The sequence below is a fragment of the Rhinichthys klamathensis genome, unplaced genomic scaffold (assembly GCF_029890125.1).
Source record: "Rhinichthys klamathensis goyatoka isolate OS25496 unplaced genomic scaffold, OSU_Roscu_1.1 h1tg000703l_1, whole genome shotgun sequence".
Classification (NCBI taxonomy): Eukaryota; Metazoa; Chordata; class Actinopteri; order Cypriniformes; family Leuciscidae; genus Rhinichthys; species Rhinichthys klamathensis.
Genome location: NW_026607124.1, coordinates 160001 through 182715, shown reverse-complemented (window position 1 = coordinate 182715; position 22715 = coordinate 160001).

Here is a 22715-nt window from a genome sequence, read left to right as displayed (position 1 = left end):
AAGCCTTTATTTGTTATAATTGTGATGGTTATGGCTTACGAAAACCCCAAATTCAAAATTAGAATATTGTGAAAAGTTTTTCATATCTGTAAGCCATACTCATTAAAATTATAACAAATAAAGGCTTGAAATATCTCACTTTGCATGTAATGAGTCTATATAATATATTAGTTTCACCTTTTAAGTTGAATTACTGAAATAATACGGAAAATACCGTTTACAAATACAGTTTAAAAGCAGGAACTCGTGATGATAATGTTTGATATCTTCATGTCTTATAGTCACATTCATCAGATTAGAGCTGGACGATAATATAATTTACAATACTTTTGCAACTATATAAACAATCATGTAGTTTAGATGTGTATGTATCGCCCTATATGTGAGTGTACTGTAAATATGAGGATAAAGTTGGACAAACTTAAATGCAAATTTACATAAAGAGCAGACAACATAAAATGTCATAAATAAAACAGACAACATAAAAAAATTAAAGATATATTGCATTTCTATGTTAATAAATGCAGCCGTGTATTTCCGTATTTAAGCTTCATGCATCGTGAAAAATATCAGGCAAAATATCAGAAAATATTAAAGATTTAAATTTAAAAATTGTGATTCACAAAACTATTTTGTAAATTAAGCTGTGCTCTAAAATATGTAAAAAAAAATTTTTAAATGTATAATTAAATAATATTGTCCTGTGAGAGCTAATATATCCCTATAAAATATTTTTTTAATAATCCAAAAAATTGCAGACAACTGTAAAAGCGTAGGTATAAGAATCATATACATTTAAGGAGCAATTTATCAATTTATTATTTATAATTAACATGTCAAAAAACACTGTAATTCTGGTAGCACTTTAAAATAAGGTCCTATTAGTTAACCAACAATGAGCAATACATCTGTTAGTCTTTATTAATCTTTGTTAACATTATTAATACAAAATAAATTGTTAGTTCATGTTAGCTCTGGTCCGTTAAAATAATATTAACAGATGCGACTTTTGTTTTTAATGATGTGTCAGTAAATAAATGCTTTAGAAGTATTTTTCATTGTTAGTTCTTGTTAACAACCTTATTGTAAAGCTTTATTTCTATAGCTCTTTATACAATACAGATTGATTTCAAAGCATTTTAACAGTAATAAACAGGAAAATAATGATCAATGATGCAAACAGAGTAAAAACAGCTCTCACAATAGTGTCATTATTCAGATCAATTCAGTTCAGCATTGAAAATGCATTTCTAATCATTATGCAAATGTTTCTCACACAACATCAGTCCTAAAATAACTCATTGGACTTCACCTTTGACCCCTGTAACTTAGGCTTACCTGTGTGAAGGTGAGCAGGAGACCCGAGGAGGAGCAGTCGGAGTGTGAGAGCGCCGATCCACGGGTAGGACACACACACACACACACACGTGACAGACATGCACAGGTGCAGCGGGATGAAAAAACAAAGCGTGCCATTACAGGACACTGATAATTCCCTGGGATGAAATGTGATTTATTTATGAGCCTGTCAGGAGTCTTTGCATTACAGCGGCATCTGAAATATTCATCACAGAAGGCTAAACACTAGAACTATAACCTATACGCACTTTTTTATGTTGTTTCAGGCTCTACTAGAACAGGTTTTCCTGCTTGAATGTTGATTATTCTCCTCATATTCTCCATTGTTGCGGCTCCTCTCTTCCCAGTCTGTCAGTAACGCTCTGTTTACTTCCTGTCTCTATGAAGCCCCTCCTCCTGAAAAGCACACTGTGCTCTGATTGGTCGGCTGGAGCAGTGTGTTGTGATTGGTCGAGCGCTTCGAGTGTGTTTGGGAAATGTCCCGCCCCTTTCCATAACCGCCAGTTTAACACACTACTGACTAACTCAACCAGGCCCCGCCCCTTTATTCTGCACATTAATTATTATAATGAGGAATATTGTGACGTGTTCGTTCCCGGGAGAAACTCAAGACTACAATGGAGGCGTTTCAGGAGTTCAGGAACACTGACTCTGATATAGAGAATTAGGGTACGTTTACACGACAATGATGTACTAAAAGCAGAAAAAGTTTAATAAATAAATTGTGTACAGTGGACAAAGTTTTTAAAATGACACGGATTTGCAAAAATGATTAAAACGCTGTGTTCTGCGTTCAGGCCAGTAGATGGCGATGTCACTGTGCTCTTGTAGACTGAACATGTGATACGCATGCGCATGATGTCACCGGTTTCACAAATTTGCATGTTTGTAGTTTACGATATCAAAAACGTGCACTTTGAAACACGTTTTCAAAAGTTTGCGTTTTCAGGCCCTCAAAACGCCGTCGTCGCGTAAATGAACGACCGAAACGCATAAAAAGTTTTCCGTTTTTAGTTGAAAATGCTGTTGTGTAAACGGCCCCTTATAGAACCCGATATAGAAAACTATATAGACCTAATTAAAAAAATTTTTTTGCAAAAACCCCAACAAATGTATTAGGACTTCAACTAAAATAAAAAATGTAGAGTATAAAAATAAAAACTGATTAAAAATATTAATAGTGTCTCAGTGATACTAAAACAACATCGAGCTACTTTAGGAGTTTAAACACAGGAAGTGACATCATTTTGGATGGATCACAGCAGCACAAACACCAATAAGTGTTGTCAATGATTTTGGTCAATTATGTGACGTTTCCTGGTGTTGATGCTCTGTGAATAAAACATTATGTTCTATCAAATGCATACAAAAATAAAAACCCGTCCTGGTGTAAATGAACTGTCGATCTCTCACTGAGCGACCGCTTTAGCTCATAATCCGTCCATGCTTGAGGAGAAACAACGGCGGAGAACAAGCCAAGCCAGATACTGTACGTTTGTATCATTTGTATAATGCATCGTTAATGCATCAGTTGCGTAATTGTGATTCTATAAAGGGATAGAGATTCTGTAATAATTTACTCAAAAATGTTGGGTCACTATGTTGGGTTATTTTCCATAAATGTTGTCATTTTTTTTTTATCTTTGGGTTATTTCTAGTAATAACCCGGCTGTTGGGTTAAATACGGTTAAAAAAACGTTGTTTTTTAACCCAACCGTTGGGTTACACATATTGGGTCACTATGTTGGGTTATTTTCCAAAAATGTTGTCATTTTTTTTTTTTTTATCTTTGGGTTATGTCTAGTAATAACCCAGCTGTTGGGTTAAATACGGTCTGCTGTGCCGAGCTGAAAGTTGGTTAGGAGAACTGTGTGAGTAGTTTTGAAAAAGTGACCTAAGTATTGAGATATGTGTCCTAGCGACTGTAAAAAACTGTAAAATAATAATCTTTATTTAACCAGGAAAGAAGACTCGGGAGTGTCCTGGCCAAGATAGGCGTCCGAGTTTACACAGACAGTTTTTACATCAAAGTTACGACACACATAAACATAAAAAAACAGAAACATCATTACATAGGCATACACATACAACTAATTAAAAACATTTACACACCATTAAATTACTCTGACGATTGCTTAATAAAAATTTTAATTGACTATACAATCCAAGGCTTCGGCATATTTAAGGAGTTTTACCCATCGGTTCTAGCAAAAGGCACACACAGATTGTGGATTGATTCAGAGCGTAATGAGTAAATTACCAGGCAATTTCTGTTTATTAATAAGACAGGAAAGATAAAGGGGCATATAGCTTTGTAAATCAACAAATACCAGTGCATTTTTCATCTAATATTCAACGAAGGCCAACTAACCATTTTGTTTAGATGTAAATCTGTGTAAAACATCCTAGAGTCGTCCACTAGAGGGCGCTGTACGTCCATAAACCCAGTTACAACGACAGATCAACACATCTGACCTGAATGTGACTGTTCTGCAGGAACAGAAAATGACACTAAAGTATAACAGAGCATGAGCTGAATAGCAGAGCTAGCTGTGTGTGTGTACATTAACACATTAAAGGATTGCTTAGTTTTGGTGGATAGTGAAATGCTATGTGCTTCTTCCACGTCTGATGTTACAGATCTTAGTTGCATTAACCTTCATGGCTGATTTGGTTGCGCTTCAGAGGTGAGACAGATGCGTTCTCAGTCTGCTCTCATTAAACGCTGTGTTAAGAGGGTGAGACAGTATTTCGGGTTTCGCAGAAGTGGAAATGGCGTCTCTGCGTGACCTTTCCCGGCACAGAACGAGTCCTGGCTGTCAGTGGCGGGCTTTTACTGTCTGAGCATGTTAATTCTCGCTGCATTCAAACGGGTTTGTGTCGCAGGAAAACCTTCAGCGGGTCTTTGAAGAACAGTGAACGTTCCCGTTGCCATTTCACAGATATTTCTCATCCGAACAGCGTTCATTCAGTAACTCCAGCTGATCTGACCCTGAAACATTAGATTATCACACCGCATAAATGCAGATCGACAATAAAAAAAACGTTGTTGTTTGTTACACATATTGGATCACTATGTTGGGTTATTTTCCAAAAATGTTGGGTCATTTTTTTTTATTATCTTTGAGTTATTTCTTGTAATAACCCGGCTGTTGGATTAAATACGGATAAAAAAAAGTTGTTTTTTAACCCAACCGTTGGGTTACACATATTGGGTCACTATGTTGGGTTATTTTTCAAAAATGCTAGGTCATTTTTTTTAATCTTTGGGTTATTTCTATTAATAACCCGGCTGTTGGGTTAAATATGGTCTAAAAAACGTTGTTTTTAACCCAACCGTTGGGTTACACATATTGGGTCACTATGTTGGGTTATTTTCCAAAAAAGTTAGGTCCTTTATTTTATTTTTTTAATCTTTGGGTTATTTCTAGTAATAACCCGGCTCTTGGGTTAAATACGGTTTGAATGAATTGGGTTAAGATAACCCACAGTTGGGAAGATGCTATAACAGTAATAACCTTAAGCTGCTTTGAAACAATCTATATTGTTAAAAGCGCTATATAAGTGAAGGTGTCTTGACTTGACTATAACACCCCATAGTTGGGTTACTCGTTGGGTTACCGTATTTTAAAAAATAAATTTAAAACGGGTTAATTTTTAACCCAACATTATTAAGTGAGTAAGAAAGCATCTGCCAAATCCATACATAAACATACATATAGGGCTTCTTTTTTTATGCTTCTCCGGATACATTTATTTTTTTGAAAAGTAATTTATGAACTTCTGACTTAAAACCTGATGGTTTCTGAGGTCTAGACTTTCTAAACTGGTTCTAAAGGTCTGAACTGGAATGAACAGCTTAATTGATCGTACTGATATTCTCAAAGCTCTGTTAAATACACACTAATTCAGATTGTTTTATGTTTTTCTTCTGCTCACCAAAGTTGCATATATCTGATCAAAGTACAGTAAAAATTGTGAAATATTATTGTAATGTAAATCATCTGTTTTCTATGTGAATATACAGTAAAGTGTAATTTATTCCTGTGATCAAAGCTGAATTTTCAGCATCATTACTCCAGTCTTCAGTGTCACATGACCCTTCAGAAATCACTCTAATATGAGGATCTGATGCTCAAGACACATTTATTTATCAACATTATTATCAATGTTGAAAACAGTTCAGATGTTTTATTTTTCAGGATTCTTTGATGAATAGAAAGTTCAAAAGAACAGCATTTTTCTGAAATAGAATCTTTACTGTCACTTTTTGATCAATTTAAATGTATCCAAAAAAAAAAGAAGATGTTCTTACTCAGAATATTTGTCTTAAATTTATACTGGAAAACAAGACAGAAATACTGAGTTAGAAAATATATTTCTCCTCTTTATTGCAGAATAAAATGTATCAATTTCACCCACGCCAAAAAAACAAAAACGTCAATCCAATCTCTGACTGAAATCATATATATATTATATATATATATATATATATATATATATATATATATATATATATATTTATATTTATATATATATTTATATATATATATCATAGATTAGAAGTCTCGGCGCTGACGCTGTCCTGAAGCACGAACACATGCCCTTGATTGGTGAAGGTGTTCGAGGTCTGTTCAGTGAAGGGTAAGAAAGTGGGCTAACATCACATGCTCTCAGTACACAAACCCAAACTACAGCGGGTCTTTACTCACTGTGAAGAATGACACTGTTCTCTGTTCGTCACAGAGGACACGAGCTCAGCGCTGGTAAACCAGACCTCGTCCCAGGACACGGGACTGCACAGATGGGTCGAGCGCTGTGATCTCTGGCAAGGACGAGGAACCGGAGCTACGAGAGACATGATGCTCTTTCTCCAGATTTAAAGGATTAGTTCACTTCAGAATTAAAATGTCTTGATAGTTTACTCTCCCGCACGTCATCCAAGATGTCCATGTCTTTCTTTCTTCAATTTTTTAACCCAACCGTTGGGTTACACTTACACATATTGGGTCACTATGTTGGGTTATTTGCCAAAAATGTTGGGTAATTTTTTTTAATCTTTGGGTTATTTCTAGTAATAACCGGGCTGTTAGGTTAAATAAGGTTAAAAAAACGTTGTTTTTTTTAACCCAACCGTTGGGTTACACATATTGGGTCACTATGTTGGGTTATTTTCCAAAAAAGTTTGGTCCTTTTTAAAAAAATGTATCTTTGGGTTATTTCTAGTAATAACCCGGCTGTTGGGTTAAATACGGTTTGAATGCATTGGGTTAAAATAACCCACAGTTGGGAAGATGCTATAACAGTAATAACCTTAAGCTTACGCACGTCAGCCAAGATGTTCATGTCTTTCTTTCTTCAGTCGGAAAGAAATGAAGGTTTTTGAGGAACACACTCCAGGGTTTCTCCATTTAGTGACTTCAACGGTCCAACGGGTCGAAGGTCCAGATGTGAGTTTCAGTGCAGCTTCAAAGTCTCGACACGATCCAGCCGAGGAATAAGAGTCTCATCTAGACAAACCAGCGCACATTTATAACAAAATACACATTTACATGTAGGTGAACTCGAAAAATTTGAATATTGTGCAAAATTTATTTCAGTAATTCAACTTAAAAGGTAAAACTAATATATAGACTTGTGATGATTATGGCTTACAGATATGAAAACCTTTTCACAATATTCTAATTTTGAATTTGGGGATTTCATAAGCTGTAAGCCATAATCATCAAAATTATAACAAATAAAGGCTTGAAATATCTCACTTTGCATGTAATGAGTCTATATAATATATTAGTTTCACCTGTATATACTTTTAACCACTAATGCTGGTCTTGCTCTAGCTGTGATGCGACACACATTACGCGATCAGGTTGAAAGGTCAAGCGTGACGTAGGCGTAAGAACCGACCCAGTGTTTACAGAGCCAACGTGCGAAGACTGAGTCAAACACCATTAACAAAAGGTAAAACAACGATGTCGGACGTTTTTGAAGTTGGAGGAGAAAATGAGATTTAGGTTTTCGTCCTTTTTGAACCGGAACACGCGTGACCTTCCAACGTGATTACATAATGTAATGTATTAATTACTAATAATACATGCATTAATAATGCATTGCTCTTATGAGTGTGTGAATGTGGATCTGCTTGTCTCAAACGCTGAAGGATCTTTTCTTTTCATTAATGTCACTATCCTTCATTTTTGCTCAATAGCTTTTAATCAGTTGGTGTTTTAAGTGATTGTATAAAAAACACAGAGTGTCACAGCACTAACTGTTAACAATATCGATTGTTTCATCATCTCAGACTAAACAAATGTCTTTTTTTAGATGTTTTGTTCGTTAAGTGTCATTTTTGGATCTAATACAATTCATAAGTGTGGCTGAAGTAAATACAAATACTGTATTTGACTGTCCGCTACTGTTCAAAAGTTAGCGCTTAAGTATTTTATTCATCAAGGATGCATTAAATTTATCAAAAAGTGACAGTAAAGACATTTATAATGTTACAAAAGATTCTATTTCAATTAAATGCTGTTCTTTTGAACTTTCTATTAATCAAAGAATCCTGAATCACGGTTTCCACTTAAATATTAACTGTTTTCTACATTGATAATAATCATAAATGTTTCTTGAGCATCAGATCCTCATATTAGAGTGATTTCTGAAGGATCATGTGACACTGAAGACTGGAGTAATGATGCTGAACAATCAGCTTTGATCACAGGAATAAATTACAATTTGAATTTACTATATATTCACATAGAAAACAGATGATTTACATTACAATAATATTTCACTATTTTTACAGTCACTTTAAAAACATAACAAATCTTACCCAACCCGAAACACTTAACAGTAGTGTAGATGTAATTATGTCTGTTTTTGCATAATATCTACAGTGAATAATAACCAATTCATGTGTTTTTAATATATATACACACCTTTGCTGTTTAATGTTGAGTTTATGTTTGCAGTGATTTTGAATTTCCTGCATTTGTGAGTTTAAGATCCTCAGGTAACGTCCCTGGCTCATGTGGAACAAACAATGCTTTATTGATCAAGGCTAATGCTTTATCTTTAATGTCCTTACCTTTACTAATACATCACCGTCACAGTCTCACCGAGGGGCTGTGTGCACAACACCGGTTCAACTACAAACGTTAAAAGTGTTATGTGTTTAGGCCGTTCATTTACACGTCAATGGGCGCCTGAAAACGCAAAGTTTTGAAAACGGGTTTTAAAGTGCAAGTTTTTGAAAATCTTAAATCACAGTGTAAACCGCGAAACTGTGAGAACGATGACTTCATGCACATGCGCATCACGTGTTCAGTCTATGGTGTTTCGTCGCCATCTACTGGCCTGGCTGCAGAATGCAACGCTTTTAGGCGTTTGCGCGTGTCCGTGTGAATGGGGATCGGGAAGTGCACTTATTCAGGCATCAAAGATTCAATTGTGGTGCAGAAAAAATATATTTACAGTGTTACACACCTTGCTAGCGGCCCTATACAATGGAAAAACAGGCATTCTTTTATCATTAATGTTTTTTTCTTGTTATATTGTTTATGATGAATTGATTGAGGGACACTAAGAGGAGGAGGGAGGTGAATGACGTCCCGGGACACTAAAGACCTGAGGTATGCGTTTAAGGGTTTATAATGTTTACGGTTGCAAAAACATTTTTAAATGTAATTTTTTCAAAAGTTTACATCTTCAAATTTTTCTTGGAATTCTGTTTACATCTCATAATTTTTTACTTTTTTCTTGGAATTCTGAATTTATATCTCAATTTTTACTTTTTTCTTGGAATTCTGAGTTTATATCCCACAATTTTTACTTTTTCTTTGATTCTGAGTTTACATCTCACAATTTTTATTTATTTTCTTGGAATTCTGAGTTTCTATCTCACAATTTGTACTTTTTTTCGTGGAATTCTGAGTTTATATCCCAATTTTAACTTTTTTCTTGAATTCTGAGTTTACATCTCAATTTTTACTTTTTTCTTGGATTCTGAGTTTATATCTCACAATTTTTTACTTTTTTTCTTGAATTCTGAGTTTAGATCTCACAATTTTTACTTTTTTTCTTGAATTCTGAGTTTATATCTCACAATTTTTACTTTTTTCTTGAATTCTGAGTTTATATCTCACAATTTTTACTTTTTCCTTGGATTCTGAGTTTATATCTGACTATTTTTACTTTTTCTTGGAATTCTGAGTTTATATCTCACAATTTTTACTTTTTTCTTGAATTCTGAGTTTATATCTCACAATTTGTACTTTTTCCTTGGATTCTGAGTTTATATCTGACTATTTTTACTTTTTCTTGGAATTCTGAGTTTATATCTCACAATTTTTACTTTTTCCTTGGATTCTGAGTTTATATCTCAATTTTAATTTTTTCTTGGATTCTGAGTTTATATCTCACAACTTTTAGTTTTTTCTTGAATTCTGAGTTTATATCTCACAATTTTTACTTTTTTCTTGAATTCTGAGTTTATATCTCACAATTTTTACTTTTTCCTTGGATTCTGAGTTTATATCTGACTATTTTTACTTTTTCTTGGAATTCTGAGTTTATATCTCACAATTTTTACTTTTTTCTTGAATTCTGAGTTTATATCTCACAATTTGTACTTTTTCCTTGGATTCTGAGTTTATATCTGACTATTTTTACTTTTTCTTGGAATTCTGAGTTTATATCTCACAATTTTTACTTTTTTCTTGAATTCTGAGTTTATATCTCACAATTTGTACTTTTTCCTTGGATTCTGAGTTTATATCTGACTATTTTTACTTTTTCTTGGAATTCTGAGTTTATATCTCACAATTTTTACTTTTTTCTTGAATTCTGAGTTTATATCTCACAATTTGTACTTTTTCCTTGGATTCTGAGTTTATATCTGACTATTTTTACTTTTTCTTGGAATTCTGAGTTTATATCTCACAATTTTTACTTTTTCCTTGGATTCTGAGTTTATATCTCAATTTTTACTTTTTTCTTGGATTCTGAGTTTATATCTCACAATTTTTAGTTTTTTCTTGAATTCTGAGTTTATATCTCACAATTTTTACTTTTTTCTTGAATTCTGAGTTTATATCTCACAATTTGTACTTTTTCCTTGGATTCTGAGTTTATATCTGACTATTTTTACTTTTTCTTGGAATTCTGAGTTTATATCTCACAATTTTTACTTTTTCCTTGGATTCTGAGTTTATATCTCAATTTTTACTTTTTTCTTGGATTCTGAGTTTATATCTGACTATTTTTACTTTTTCTTGGAATTCTGAGTTTATATCTCAAAATTTTTACTTTTTTCTTGGATTCTGAGTTTATATCTTTACATCTCACAATTTTTACTTTTTTCTTGCAATTCTGTTTACATCTTACAATATTTACTTTTCTTGGAATTGTGAGATGTAAACTCCTTTTTTCTTGTTTTTTTCCCCCACCACTGAATAAAAAGGTAATTGTAAGTTAACATCTACAAATGACTGCCCATCTGACAAATCTGACTAAAAACTCAAAATTTCCTATTTATTATTTTTTTTCATTCCATGGCGGAAACTTGGTTAGAACTGTGAGGAAAACAGTGAGAGTTTATAATGTATATGCATAATTTATAATGTAATCTATAAACCCTTTAAAAAAAAAAAGAAAAGTCAGAATTGTGAGATAAAAGGTCGTAGTTTCTGTTTTTATTCCATGGTGGGAGAGCAGGCTTCCATTGAAAAGTGTTTCCTGTTAAAATCTTCATCAAGGTGTTTCAACTACAGGAATACAGTACTTCAATGTAACCATGGCGACGTCTCACAGCAGCGCTCTTTATAAACTGACTTCTGAAAGCTTATAGATGTGTGTGTGTGTGTGTGTCACATCGTGTTTGACCATGACTGACATGCACAGCGTGAGAGAGTGAATAGATACTGTAGACATTTTGAACGGGAACAGACACTAGCATGATGCTCTGTTCCTAAACCGTACGCTTCCTACCAGACAGTATTTTAAGGGTGCTGTGCTACTTCAATGTTTACATTGCCAGAAGCCGAAAGCACAGCCCACTGTGTTGATTTTAGATTGTGAGAACAACATTTGCCTGCCGATATGATTACCAGATCTCGCTTGGAATAAAACAATACATTAACATAAACAGTCAAATGTAGAAAGAAGGAGCGAGATGGTGTGTTATGTTAGTCGTTCAGGTTGCGTGTGTGTGAGTGAGTGAGTGTGTGTTTGTGAGTATATGTGTGTATGTGTGTGTGTGTGTGTGTGTGTGTGTGAGAGAGAGAGGGTGAGTGAGTGAGTGAGTGAGTGTGTGTGTGTGTGTGTGTGTGTGTGTGTGTGTGTGTAAGAGAGAGAGAGAGAGAGAGAGAGAGAGAGTGTGTGAGAGGGTGAGTAAGTGAGTGTGTGTGCGTGTGAGTGTGAGTGTGTGTGTGTGTGTGTGTGTGTGTGTGTGTGTGTGTGTGTGTGTGTGTGTGTGTGTGTGAGTGTGTGATTGAAGAATGATGAAATTCTCAGACACTCAATAATCTCAGTCCTCAGAGGAGAGAGATCGACTGTCACCTGATGAATGTGTTTCTGTTAGTGACTCTGTTCAACACCTGTGTGCAAGTTTTTGTAAGGACGAATGCACTTTTCATATATTTTATTTAGTGCTGTCAAACGATTAAAATATTTAATCGCGATTAATCGCATTAATGTCATAGTTAACTCGCGATTAATCGCATTTAATCGCACATTTTTATCTATTCTAAATGTCTCTTGATTTCTTTTTGTCCCATTATTTTTTTCTCATTTTAATGCTCTTATCAACATGGAAAAGTGGATCGGCTTGCTTTGTGCAAATGTTTTTTATTGAAAACAATATTGGCATATACTGTTCAATTTCACACTAAAACATTATCACTTGGAGCAAATAATCTCTCACACAATATAACACTGTCCATCAATAAAAGGGTGAAATAAATACTGACGAGGTCCTGATATTGACGAGGGGGCGGAGAATTCGCATCAGCTGTGTGTGTGTGTGTGTGTGTGTGTGTGTGTGTGTGTGTGTGTGTGTGCTGGCCATCATCAAGTGGTATTCAGACTGGACGTGCTGCGATGATGATAGCTCAGTTCACAACGACAAAACACACAGATCACTTTGGTCTTGTCAATGGAACCATTTGGCAACTTTTTAAAAGTAAACTTTCCATTCAGAATCTTATTGGCATCCATTTCGGCGTCTCACGCTCGTCATCCACTCAAAACTGGACGTTTTGAACGTTCCTATAACATTCAGAAATAACGTTTTTATAACTTAATGGGAACGTTATGAAAACATTCTTATAACCTAAAATTGTTAGCTGGGGAAGAGGAGAGATTCGCGATTGCACTGAACACGTTTTAAGTGCAGGCATATTCTCTGAGTGAGCCCAGAGAAAATTCTTACAAGAGCAGCGTGTATCTGAGAGCGCGCGACTCGAGCAGAGGGATTCGTGCTCGGCACATTATATTCCGCGCGCGAGCAGAGAGATTCGCGCTCGCGCATCCGGCTCGCAAGCCCAAACAAGTGTGTGCGGCGTGCCTGTTGTTTTGTTTCCGGTCTAGCTAGATCCGCTTGCGCTTTCAAAACGTCCTCGCGCGCCGCAAGCCATTGAAATGAATGGGTTTCATAGCGCAGCGGCCCGCATGCCGTCCTGTTGCAAAAGCATGTGAAAAAAAACCTACAAAGTTTGCTAGGCCAAAAAGACCGTTAATCGCGCGATAAAAAAATTAACGCCGTTAAAATGGGTTTGCGTTAACGCCGTTAATAACGCGTTTAACTGACAGCCCTAATTTTATTTCATGTTTGTATGTTTCTATACTTTTTTTTTAACAGTATGGCATTGGGTTTTAACATGTTAGTCTATCATGTTCCCACAATATATTGTTCAAACTTAAGTATATCGTACACATTATACAGAGAATGAAGTGTGTGTGTGTGTGTCTGTGTGTGTGTGTGTGTGTGTGTGTGTGTGAGAGAGAGAGAGAGAGAGAGGGTGAGTGAGTGAGTGAGTGAGTGAGTGAGTGTGTGTGTGTGTGTGTGTGTGTGTGTGTGTGTGTGTGTCCATCGTGATTATGATTATGGCTTGCAGCTTATGAAAACCCCAAATTCAAAATTAGAATATTGTGAAAAGGTTTTCATATCTGTAAGCCATAATCATCAAAATTATAACAAACGAAATATTGAAAATATCTCACTTTGAAATAAAAAAGAAAAAATTGAAATATCTCACTTTGCATGTAATGAGTCTATATAATATATTAGTTTCACCTTTTAAGTTGAATTACTGAAATAAATGCACTTTTGCACCATATTCTCATGTTTGTAGTTTCTCCTGTATGAACGTCAGCCTCGGGTCTGTTTCCCTGCTGCAGATTCACAGATTAAACATCGTCAGGGTCTGAATCTCAATAACATTATATATCAGAGGCGAGTTTCCCTGGTGCATCACATCAGAAGCGCTTCATATATCACGACATGTGTTTATGCGCTTTTAAATGCATAGAGTCGGCGAGAAACATTGCATTTTACATGCTTGAATATTGATTATTAGCTGTACAGAAAACAAGACGATGACAACGGCAAAGTTTAAAGCCGACATGACGTCAAAATTGACTATTATACTCTTCCACAGCTTTTACAAACACTTTATTTTTATATATTTTATTTATTTTATTTAAAGGTCCGATATTTAAAATCCAGCTTGTAGAGGTTTAATTTCAATTATAAATGATATTATTCATCACATTTGAAGTTTGCATCTTTGATTCTGTCATGTTCTGTATCGTATAAAGCGCTATAGATATAAAGGTGCATTGACTTGAATAGGATAATGTGAAAATGATTCACTTTTGCTAAAATAACCCAATGCAAAGTTAATATTTGCACTAAAATCAAACTTTATTTTCAGGTTATTAATGCTGGTGATTGAGGTGACATGATTCTTCATCGCTAACAATGACAATCTGATTTTCTGTTTTAAAAATCGAATATTATTATTTATTCATAAATGCAGTTTTTATTCACATAAGGCTTTTTTGGCTGCCTGTGCATCAGATGTCATCTATTATAACAGTGATACTGAAAATGTTTGTGAACTTTTTATGGTTGATAAGCATCTTCAACACTAATAGTGACAATCTGAAGTCGATTTGGTGCAATGCTGGTTGCTTTCAGTTTAGAAAAGTGAGAAAGGAGTGTTTTAAAGAGGCAATATTATGCGCTTTTACAAGGGTTTTCCTGCTTGAATGTTGATTATTCTCCTCATATTCTCCACTGTTGCGGCTCCTCTCTTCCCAGTCTGTCAGTAACGCTCTGTTTACTTCCTGTCTCTATGAAGCCCCTTCTCCTGAAAAGCACACTGTGCTCTGATTGGTCGGCTAGAGCAGTGTGATGTGATTGGTCGAGCGCTTTGAGTGTGTTTGGGAAATGTCCCGCCCCTTCCCATAACCGCCAGTTTAACACACTACTGACTAACTCAACCAGGCCCCGCCCCTTTATTCTGCGTATTAATTATTATAATGAGGAATATTGAGACGTGTTTGTTCCCGGGAGAAACTCAAGACTACAGTGGAGGCGTTTCAGGAGTTCAGGAACACAATCAGGTCCCTTTAAAGATCAGATGTTAATTGAGTCATAAATGCAGTATTATGCGCATGCTTGAGCGATGGTTACTCCGGCCGTGTGCATCAGATGTGTGTGTTTGTAAAGAACGACTGCGCACATATATATTCAAATGCGCATAACTACTGAACACGTAATACGCATGTGCGCCGTCACCAGTTTCACAGATTCACGTTTTTGAAGTTTACACAGAGATTTGTCAAAATTGTCAAAGCTTGCACTTTGGATCCTGTTTCAAAGTTTGCGTTCTCGCGGTCAAACACTGTTATCGTGTGGTGTGAATGAACGGCTCGAACGCATTCGTTCGTTAGTTCCCGTGTTAGCGGCCGCTAAGTTAATAACTAATGATCTTTACAACGGAAGTGAATCAATCAAAACTAACTTTATCTGGACAATAACTTTATTCTAGAGCTGCTGTAAAGCCAAATAATCTCTGTTACTGTAATCTCCTGTTATCACTGTAAAGCTGCTGTGAAACTCTATATATTGTTGTATCGCTGTATGTGAGTGAACAGTGATAATATCCAGTATTAATATGCCATATGTCGAGCGGATGAAGCGTTTGCAGTGTTGGAGAACGAGTGTGAGACGTGACCGTTTTACCGATGCGGCTCCTGCAGACAATAAGTGGGCAAATCAGGGTCTTAAACATGTTGAAGTGGCTCCTGACTGTTTGACTTTTGCTTGGCAGATTTTAAATTGCATCTGGACCGGTGGGAGTTTAGTCATGTTGCCATCAGTGGATTTGCTGGAAATCATAGATTACATTGTCAGGCTCGTCGCCGGCGCTCTCCAACACGCTGTGCAGAGAATATCACTGGAACAAAGAGCGTTAAACAGACGCCTCTTGACTTTATATGTGACGTGATGTAAAACGAGTGTAATGATGTTATTTACCTGTCTGACCGAGGGTGCACTGACACACACACTCGGACCGTGACCCCATTATGAGGTTGGACACACTTCAGAAACGAGATCATATGAATGACCTTTCCTGTGCAAAACTCAGTGTTGTGTTGATTTTGATGTGCACACACTCTAAACAATGCTGGGTTGTTTTAACCCCAAATTGGGTTAAATATGGACAAACCCAAATGTTGGGTTAAAAATCTCATTTAAAATTTTAACCCAACTTCAACTTTCACTTTCAACTTTAGATTTTTTAATTAAACTTTTAACCCAACATTTGGGTTTGTCCATATTTGACCCAAATTTGGGTTGAAATAACCCAGCATTTTTTAGAGTGCATATATGTGTGTGTGTGTGCATATGTGTAATTTGATATACTGTATATATAGCAATAATGTGGCTTGACTTAACATACTCCACTAATTACTTTGTCACTGTTTGTATAACATTGTAGAGATAATAATCAGATATTGTTTGCAATAGTGTCGTGTTTCTGTACAAATGGTTCAATGCACATTTTGGCACATGCATATTATTTTATGCATACTGAAAAATTGCATACTTCACACTGCAGTGTACATGTTCGTTGCACATTTTGGCAAATGCATTATTTTATGCATACTGAAAAATGGCACACTGCACATAGTATATATACTTTGTACTGCAGTATACACATTGTTCGCTGCACATCTATTTGCATACTGAAAAATTGCATAATGCGCACAGTGTATATTCCTCATTTTTGTTCAATACATGTTTGCTGAACATTTTAGTAAATGCAAGCATATTAGCCTATGCATACTAAAAATGTATTCTGTGCACATTATATATACTTTGTGCTGCTGTTTACATATTGTTTGCTGCATATTAATCTATGCTAACTGAAATATTGCATAATGTGCATAGTGTATACTTCATACTGTTGTTCATTACATGTTCGCTGTATATTTTGGCAAATGCATGCATGTTAGTATATGCATACTAAAAATGTGCATATACTGCAGTATGCATATTCAATACACATTTTGTCTTTAAGTATGAACAATATGATGATGCTTGACTTGATATAAACCACTAATAGAAATTATAAATTGATGTAGCATTTAATTAGTCACTGTTAGTTATTGTAATAATCAGATATTGTTTACAGATACAGTGGAGCCACTCTTCTTCTCACGGTTCTTCTGTATCGTCTGTACAGCCTTCGCATTTCCTGAGAGCTGTTCAGACACACTCGTTTCCTCTTCATGTTGCCGTCTGGAGAACAGCCTCTCTTTGATGCTCCTCGTTCTGCCTTTATTGTTTAGTTTTGCACATATTTATGCTCATCTCTCGCTCTAGGTGAAACAGAAGTTAAAAGAGCCGTCCTCGACACAGGGAATATTAGAGCGCACACGTGATGGAGACCAGCATCTCTGTGAGACATTTATATGTCTTCAAGGATGTTCAACTAAGTATATAATAGAAATGTGACACTAACATACTGCTTAGTGCATACTGTACTACCTTTTTATATAATATGTTGAAAATAAACCTAGTATACAGCAAGCAGGAGTATTGCACTGAAGTCATGAGTTTGATTCTCAGGGAATGCATGAACTGATAAAATGCATAACTTGAATGCAACAAGTCTGCCATATGCATAAATGCAATGCTACATTACTGTCACTCACTCACTATGTTTAATTAAATAGGTGTCATCTCAGGAATATATATGGTAATGTTGCATTTTCAATCAAATTTTGTGCCAAAATGTATTTTTTAGCTGTCCGATCAAATTCAGTCACTCTCAAAATAGAGGGTCGGTGTATTGAAATATGGTTGCGTGTTCTGTTCTGTGTATGCATATTGTTCATTTGACCTTTTTGGCAAATGCATACATGTATATTAGTTTATTCATACAATAAATTGCGGTATAGACATTGTTCGCTGCACATTTTGGCTATGCATGCAAATTAGTCTACATACTGAAATTGTATAATGTGCATATACTTTATACTGTAGTATGTGTATTGTTCATTGGACATTTTAGTAAATGCATACATGCACATTACTCTATGCATACTGAAAAATTGCATACTGTGTACACTATATATGCGCGTCACTGGAGTGTAGACATTGTTTACTACACATTTTTGCTAATGCATACATGCAAATCAGGTTATGCATACTGAAAAATTGTATACTGTGCATAGTATACTTAGTTTATAATGCAGTATGCGTATTGTTCACTGCACATTAGTATGCATTCTGAAAAATTGTATACTGTGCATAGTATTTATATTTTATACTGTATGTGTATTGTTCATTGCACTTTTGGTAAATGCATACTTGCACATTACTCTGCATACTGAAGAATGACACTGTGTGCACTATATATACTTCATACTGGAGTATAGACATTGTTCGCTGCACATTTTGGCTAATGCATACATGCAAATTAGGTTAATATGCATACTAAAAATTGTATACTGTACATATTATATATACTTTATACTGTAGTATGTGTATTGTTCACTGCACATTATATGCATACTGAGAAATTGCATACTATATACTTCATACTGCAGTATTTCCTGCACATTTTTGAACATGCATACATGCAAATTAGTTTCCAATCAGTCAGATTTGCCCATTTCCCATACAGTTCATGGCAACCCGAGACTCTGAAAAGATGAAATATCGGATTAAACATTGTGGCATGACCGTAAAGTGCAAAACTCTTGACACTGCTCTGATAATAACATGAATATTTATTTTTACTAATAACTTCTGAATTGCTTTGACTTTGAAATGTCCTAATCATCACATGAAGCGTCTCTAATCCCTTTATGAGGAGCTCATCGGAGTCGAGCATTGCGAACATATCAGTTTTGAAGTCGCGCACTGGAATTAGCCCGATCCCAGTTCAGCTGACACGTCTTTGTCCCTTCAAAGTGCCTTTTGATGTGTGTGTGAGTGTGTGTGTGTGTGTGTGTGTTTCAGGCAGGCTGAGCTACTCTCCATGACCTTGTCGGCCTGCTAATTCTCTGCAGAGTCGCTGGCGCACATGAAGTTGATCAGCGTATCGGAGAGGCTTTGCATCAGATGCATGCAGAGCCCAGGACTCCTATCAACCAGTCAATTACGAGCATTACCCATCCTGACAGCGTTCTGATTCACGCCGAGCCTCACACGGGCCACAGATGAAGAGATGCTAATTCATACGCACTGCCCCCTCGAGACTGGCCTACAATCTCTCGGCAAATTGCTCCGTCGATATGTGCGCTTTCACTCGTCCTGACTTCTGTCTCAGCGCATCGCTGGAGCTCTGTTTACCTTTTTTTTAATCAACCAAACCAGTCTAGGGCGATTCTCTGGACTCTCTAGATCAATAATTATCGAAAAAAAATGAACTTTTGCATTTGGGTGGCTGTAACAGGGTCATTTAGAAAATCCTAAAGGAAGACTCAGAACTTCATATGTGTCATAACATGCTGAAGAGGCATGCAACGTTTCATGGAGATCGGACCATAGGTGGCGCTATAACTGTCAAAAAGCTTTGAAAACCATGTATTTCCTATGGTAAATTGCCAGTATTGGCTGTAAACGGTCTTTCCATCTATGATGTCAGTGGTTAAATGCTTGCTAAATAAAACTTAATGTCTTTAATGCTTATGTGCTTGAAGGCCTTACATGCTTGAACCCCGCTAAATGTTGCTTGCAGCTTTAATTTGATTTAGTATTTTTAGGGGATTTTATGGTTTTACATTATATTTACGCTGTATTTATAATCCATTTATTAACGTTTTGAGCTTAGACCTGAAAATTAAATATACAACTTAAACTGTCGTAAATCTTGAATGCTTTAAAGCACAGACTGAAGTTTGATCTCTTTTTTAAACGACGACACGTGGCAGATTATTGCTGAAGTGAAAAAGTTTTAAAAAGCGAACTTAAAAAAAGTTACAGAATTTTACATTGATTGTTATGAAAAATGCACAAAAAATACTATTTTGAATTTTTATATGAAGTCTATATTTTTAAAAACATGTTTTACTCTAAAACTGTGAGAAAATCAAAGCACTGGCTTTACCAAGTTTCATACTATTCTGATTAAGTAAAAAAAAAACTAAAATATTTCATTCAAAAATGACCGAAGAGTTAATATTTTGAGATGCTTATTGCATTAGACTGTATAAAACGTGAGTTTGTTTGAATGGGACTTGCTGCATATAGATCATTTCTGGCTCACTTCAGATGTCTCATGTAAACAGTAAAAATGACTACACTGCCAAGAATTATTTTCTTATTTGTTATTGTTGAAACCCAGTCTTGTTTTCTAATACAAATATCTAAACATGCTAAAATCAAGTCACATTTAGGTACTTGAGAAGCAAAATTACTAAATAGGGCTATATTAAGTCTTGTTTTCTGAAGTTTATGGTTAAAACAAGAAAAAATGTCTCAAGTTAAAAATAATTCAAAGGGAAAACAATTTTTCTTACTATATTGGATTTTTTTTTTTTTTTTCAGCAAAACCCCACTTTATTTATGTTTTTGCGTAAAAGAAGACTTAATATCTTAGGTCAAATAGCATCTTAAGTAAATGTAACTTATTTAAAGGTGGAGTGTGTCATTTCTAGCGGCATCTCGCGGTGAGTTTGCGCATTGCACCCAACAGAAGTTACGGTGGCCGACAGGAAGTGATGTCGTCGTCTGAGACAGCAGAGAGTAGACAGTTAAACAATGAGGTTTCTTTACAAAGATAAATTAAGAAATTACGTTTACTTGATTATTCAGTAAAACGATGTTATTGTGAATATTATTGTGACTTGTTCATCATTGTGTCAGTGTTTTATTCGCTGACTTTAGCAGCTTCTTTACACGAAGAACAACATAGTGACGAAACGCGTTTGTCCGTTCAGGGCCACCGTAGAAACACGTTACATTGAAACATGACCTCATTAAGTAAGGTCTTTATACACACTGAAAACATAGTTATGTGTATGATTAATATTGCATTTCTGTCAACAGATCCTCTGAAATATTACACAATGCACGTTTAATAATGTTTAGATATTTGTACTGGAAAATAAGACAAAAATACTAGAAAATATTATAGGAATAATAAAATATTTGATTTCAGTGTAGGGTTTGGAAGAGATCCATGGAGTCTGAGGTAACATTTTGCATGTCTTTAACCTCATATTCTGCACGTTTGAAGTGTTAGTTATATATGGTTGTTATGTTATGTCTCTCTGTCGTCTTCTTCGTCCTCCTCCGGCGGGACACCGCTGTGTCCTCTGGGTCTGTAATCGATAGCTCGTTTCACACGCACTCAGACTCTATTGATAAACTCACCGATTGAATCGTCTCCACAGCTGTCAGTCAAACCGAGTCTGTATGAGTGTGCGTGTGTGTGTGTGTGTGTGAGAGAGAGAGAGAGAGAGAGAGAGAGAGAGAGAGAGAGAGAGAGAGAGAGAGAGAGAGAGAGAGAGAGAGAGAGAGAGAGAGAGAGAGAGAGAGAGTCCATAATATGAGTGTGTGTTTGCTCAGTGTCCTTGAGTTTGTGTTTCGTGTCTTTGATATGGGATGATTATAGTATCAAAATGATTAACACGTGCAAGCACACTTATCAATGAACTTGATACATGTTGCAGAAATGTTTTATCCATGCCTTTCAACTTGCGTGAGCAAAATTCAAAATTGAATGAATGTGAAGCAATTTGTACAAATAGAGACATTTTTGTGAATACAAATGTTTTCCTTTGTATTAGTGTATCAAAATTTGCACATGCAACACAGAAGACGTGCATGTGTGGATCAGGTGACGCGCGTGCATTCATTGACTCGTTTCTGAGTCGATCCTATTTGATTCATTTGGATTTTGAGACTTTCATTTCGCGGGTTTCGCCTTGCACGATCCACACACAGCTGTCTGAGAAAAGCTGCTACCACTAGATGGCAGTATTCTGCTAAAACAGACAACGGCAGCATAATCAAGCGTTCTTCCGCATTTAAGACGCTTAATGAGAGTGATATTGAAGCACCAAATTTAGTAGGCTACACAATAATATAGGCCTACCCTATTAATAAAGCATACTTTATAGAGGCAAACATTACGTCAGATTATGAACAACACCCATAGAAAACCATTATAAAACGCTTAACGTGCAATCGCGCGTTGCATGTTCAGTAAGGTGTATTGGCTACTGAGTTTAAATATCACCGTCTTACTGCATTGACGTTAAGCTTTTTCTTTATAATATGCTCTATGGGAGGAAAACTATATAGCCTACAGACAAGAGACTACATGAACGCAATGTACAGCGTTTCAAGTTAATAACATTTTCCTTCCCGAGCCTGTTAAAAAGAAAAAGCTTAACATGAAATAAAAATTCTGCAGTTGCGTTTAACTTTGCATGTGAATGGGAGAGCAACCGGTCCGAGAGTGCAGTGAAGTTTGATATTCGCCTCATTTTATAAAGGGACCATCTGCAAACTCCACTCACAGTCAAAAAAAATATAAACGTCCAGTCATTCATTCAAATGAACATATTTCCAAGGTTATATTATAACCTTGGAAGTCTAGTGGGCAGACTGACTTAGCCTACTGTTACTGTACTATGTCCAGCCAATATCTCGATTGAACAGTAGCCTACAATTTTTTAATTTACTGTAAATTGTTTTTCTATTCATGTTCCAAAGGTTGTAGTACGTTCCTAGTGACAAGTCAGGTGAAATTTTACATTATTCACTTGTAGTAAGTCACCAAAAACCCGTTTGGTTAATTACAGTAATTTTTTTATAAAATAATAAT